General features: G+C 42.4%; 1 pseudogene; it reads left to right on the top strand.

The window, feature by feature from the left end:
* Positions 1 to 1,386: 1,386 nt before the first annotated feature.
* On the top strand, positions 1,387 to 1,485 carry LOC145590357 (small nucleolar RNA R71; annotated as a pseudogene).
* The last annotated feature ends 2,969 nt before the right edge of the window (positions 1,486 to 4,454 follow it).

The raw sequence follows: 4,454 nt of genomic DNA, 5'->3' as shown, positions 1-4,454 counted from the left end.
GTGGAGTTGTTTTAGCATCTCAATGAATCTCCCAAATTGTTCATCCAATTTGTGTCTCATGAATTTTTGTGGGTAGGGGATTTTGGGTCTCACAATCTCTTTCTCTACTCTCACCTCTCTAGGTGTCTCAACCACTACCTCATCCAATGATGCCCTATTCCCCTCATCCTCAACAAAACCTCCCTAGGAATCTCCTTATCTACGCCCTTCCTAGGCAATATCTCCTTAAGAACCTTTCCACTCCTAGTAACAATAGCATTCACGGGTTTCTTGGGGTCAAGACCTTGGGAAGGTAAAGAAGAAGGGCTTGCATGATCTTTCAAGGCATTAGCAAGTTGAGAGATTTGGTTTTCAAGCATTTTATTGTGGGTCATCATTTCATTGAATTTTTTATCGCTCACGGCCATGTATGTGTTCAACAACTTGGTTTGATTCTCAATTGTCTCCTCCAAATTAGTCCTAGGTGAAGAAGGTTGAGAATAGGAACTTTCACCTTGAGTTTTTGGAACAAACCCGGGTGGGGGACCTCTTTGAGAATTATTTTGAAAATTACCCCGTCCTTGATTGTTCCAATTACTCCTATTTTGACTTTGGCCATAGCCTTGATTATGGTTTCCACCACCTTGATTATGGTTACCACTACCTTGGTTATGATTTCCATAACCTTGGTTTTGGTTACCATAACTTTGGCCTTGATTACCATAATTTTGGCCTTGATTTTGGCCACTATAACCTTGATTATTATAGCTACCACGAGAACCTTGGTTCCCTTGGTTTCTATAACCACCACCTTGGTTATAGTTGTCAAAATTGCCTTGGCCTTGGAAGTTCCTATTCCATTGACCCCTTTGATTATCAAACCGTTGACCATTATTATTCGACACATAATTCACATGTTCACTCTCATGGTTATCAAACTCATCAACACATTCATTAGGACAAGCACTAGAGTCATGATCATACGATCCACATGCATCACAAAACAAGCAACCCATAGGCATATTATGTGAAGAGGGAGGGGGTTGAAAGTTAGAAGGAGTACCTCTCCCCTTAAATTGGGAGGGAAGATTCGAAGCTTGAGAAGGGAAAGAAGTGCTCTCCAACTTAGCTTTGATTGCGGTGACCTCCTTTCCTAAGTTTGTCATTTGGGAGGAAAGGTTGTTGATTGCATTTAGATGGTCCACCGAGTACAATGAAGATTGCTTGCTTGAAGAGTCCCTCTCCCCATCTTGCCAATCCCTATAGTATGTCACCACGTCCTCAATGATGTCCACAACTTCATCTTCGGTTTTGTTCATGATAGGGCCCCCAGCCCCTCCATCGAGGCATGACTTGCCTTGGGGACTTAAACCGCCATAGAAGATTTGGATCACTTGGTATGTGGGGATTCCGTGGTGAGGGCACTCCCTTTGATACTCTTTGAATCTCTCCCATGCTTCGTAAAGGCTTTCACTTGGCCTTTGCTTGAACCCTTGAATCAAGGCTCTTGCCTCCGCCGTCTTCTTTTGGGGGTAGAAGCGGGACAAGAAAGCCTTTGTGACATCGTCCCAAGTTCTCAAGGAGTTGGGCTTCACCTCTTTGTCTAGCCACTCCAAAGATCTTCCTATTAGAGAGAAAGGGAACAACTTGAGGCGGATGAATTCTTGAGAAACCCTATTTACTTTGATGGTGTTGCAATATTTTTTTAACTCCTTTAGATGGTTCAATGGGCTCTCATTCTTGGCCCCACTATATTGCCTTCTCTCAATCAAGGTGATCATTGCCGGCCGGATTTCAAAGTCATTTGCCGGTGTAGTAGGTGGAGCTATTCCGCTCTCAAACCTATATGCCCCGGGCACTCCAAGCTCCTTCAAGGCCACTCTAGGATTTTCACCCATGCCTTGCTCTTCTTGAATTTCTTCTTCACTTGAAGAGCTATAACCCAAGGATCTATTAGCCACTCTTCTTCTTGAAAGAGTTCTCTCAATTTCCGGATCAAGGGGAACAAAGGAACGATCACGGGTTCTATGCATGCAAAACTCAAAGAAAAATATTAGTAGCACGGCTACAAATGTAGCCTAAAGAGACAAAATCTTTTTGTATTTTTTTTTATAAAATGAAGTAGACTCAACAACAAAACCTAAGCACCAATAGCTCTCCCCGGCAACGGCGCCATTTTGACAGGAGGAAAATGCATGTCGTTATCTACCCTTTCCCCAAGCCAAACTAAATTTGTAAACACCTAACCAACCTTATATGAGTATAGGGCAAGTTAAGGGTCGATCCCAAGGGAATGCAATGATGAAAACTAAAGTCTTAGTCAAGCTACCTCGGAGTCGAAAATGAGATTATGGTTGGTGATAAAATGAACTAGATCAAATTCAACAAGTAATCAAGGGTCTAAACACTAGGGATATGGGTTCCACATGCAAGATCAATTATAATGCTAGATTAAAGCTCAATCAATTAATTCAAGTATTGCAATGGACAAACAATAGTAGCAATCAAGAGAGTTCAAATGCTATCTCCTATAGGCCAATCTAGTGGTCACTATGAAAGGCAAACCAAGAAGAATCACAAGCAAACTCAATCAATTAGAGCAACCTTTAAATCAATTGGTCATGTCATTAAGAGTTGCAATGCAATCTAGATTAATCTTATAGGGTGATCAATCCTAATCTAATCAATCTCATGCAAAACTATGTCAACCAATTTAATTGCAACAAATAAACCAATCAAAGAGCATCAACTAGCATTTCCATTAATCAAACATGCTTCCCCCTTTCCCTAGCAACTAATCTACTCACTAATCATGGTGAGATTCAAAACCAAATAACTAGATATTGTATTGAGCATCATTCTATATCAAAATCTAATAGAAATCAAAGTATTCAATATTATCAAACTCAAATCCAAGAAAACCAAGCATCAAGCAAAAAGAATCAAATAGCAAGTAAGTAAGACATGAAAGAAGGAAGAGATTCTCACTAATATTGATGATTGAAAATGAAGAAATCCAAACTTGATTGATCAAATGTTGAGTTACAAATCCAAAACCACGAACTCCTCTCTAACTTCTCTCTAACTTCTCTCTAACTTCTCTCTCTAAAACTAAGCTAATGAAATATTATCAAAAAGTTGGATTCAAAAAGGAAATACAATTCTATTTATAAGCTAAGAAGAAATCGGCAGCTCCCGCGCCCTCTCCCGATAGACCCGCGCCCGCGGAAAAATGGGTACGGAACCCTCCGCGGGCTGTCAGGGCAGCACCCGCGCCCGCGGCATCAGGAGCCCGCACCCACGGGGAGATGACCCACGCCCGCGGCAAAATCCCCTGCTCCAAAGGCTGATCAGGGGGCCGCGGTCTCTCTAAGTGGAGAGGCCTCTCCATTTTGCTCGCGCCCGCGGGAAGCCTTCGGGGCAACCGCGGCTAGTTCCTGCCAACTTTTGGCAGTTTTGAGCATCATAGGCCCGCGCCCGCGGCTTGATGACCCGCGCCCGCGGCCTTGTGGAATGCCTTGGAGACCTCTCCGAGGCCTCTCCAAGGCCTCTCTAAGCCCTCTCTAGCCAAATGCTTCTTCCTTGCTTGATCATTGAGGTCCTGAATTGTATCCTTTGCCAAGGTGAATCTCACAATACCTACACAAGTAAACAAAGGAAGGAAATAAAAGGGAAAAAGAGAAAAATGAAGGAAAACACGATAAAAACACGAGAATCATAAAGAAAAGAGGAAAAAGGAGAAACTAAAGGAAAAAGGACCAAAACTAAGAGAAGAAAGCAACAATAAGGGAAAGAAATAACCTAAAAGACTACCCTATGAGTGCCATAAATGACACTCATCAAGAATTCATAAGGGCGACGAAAATCTCCTGAAGGAATGGTTTGAGCAAAGCCATATTGTCTTCTTAGCCTAGAAGGGTAATAAAAAGTTAACTTTGATAAGCTTGGAAGACAGCAAAAGGGTTAAGCATTGACACAAACCATATTCTCAATTCTCACGAACGTGGGCTATTGATTTTTCGCTTATCTCCGAACGTGGGCTGTTAATAGTTTGCTTATCCCCGAACGTGGGCTGTAGATGGGTTGCTTATCCCCGAACGTAGGCTACTGATGGTTCTCGTATCCCCGAACGTGGGCTACCCAAAAGAAACCAAAGGGTATAACCTCTACAATAAATCCTAGAATAAAAGTGTTTGTTGCTCGCGATGGTGTCTTTTTGGAGAAAGAGCACGTTTCCAAAATGACAAGTGGGAGGAAAATCGAACTGGATGAAGTTCGAGAGGACGAGCAACAAAATCAAATTGATAGTCAAAGTGCTCAAACAGCATCTGTTGACGCTGGTCAAAATGTGCAAAGTCAAACCGACAATGCAAATGCTCAATCCGTTACCCTGCGTAGGTCGCAGAGGCCGAGGTCTCAACCTGATAGGTATCTTGGTATTGTATTAACTGAGAATCAGGATATCCAGGTGATGG

This window comes from Chenopodium album, chromosome 17 (genome assembly GCF_948465745.1).
Source record: "Chenopodium album chromosome 17, dcCheAlbu1.1, whole genome shotgun sequence".
NCBI classification, from domain to species: domain Eukaryota; kingdom Viridiplantae; phylum Streptophyta; class Magnoliopsida; order Caryophyllales; family Amaranthaceae; genus Chenopodium; species Chenopodium album.
The sequence above is the reverse complement of the archived record's forward strand: the minus strand, read 5'-3'. Positions and strand labels throughout refer to the sequence as shown.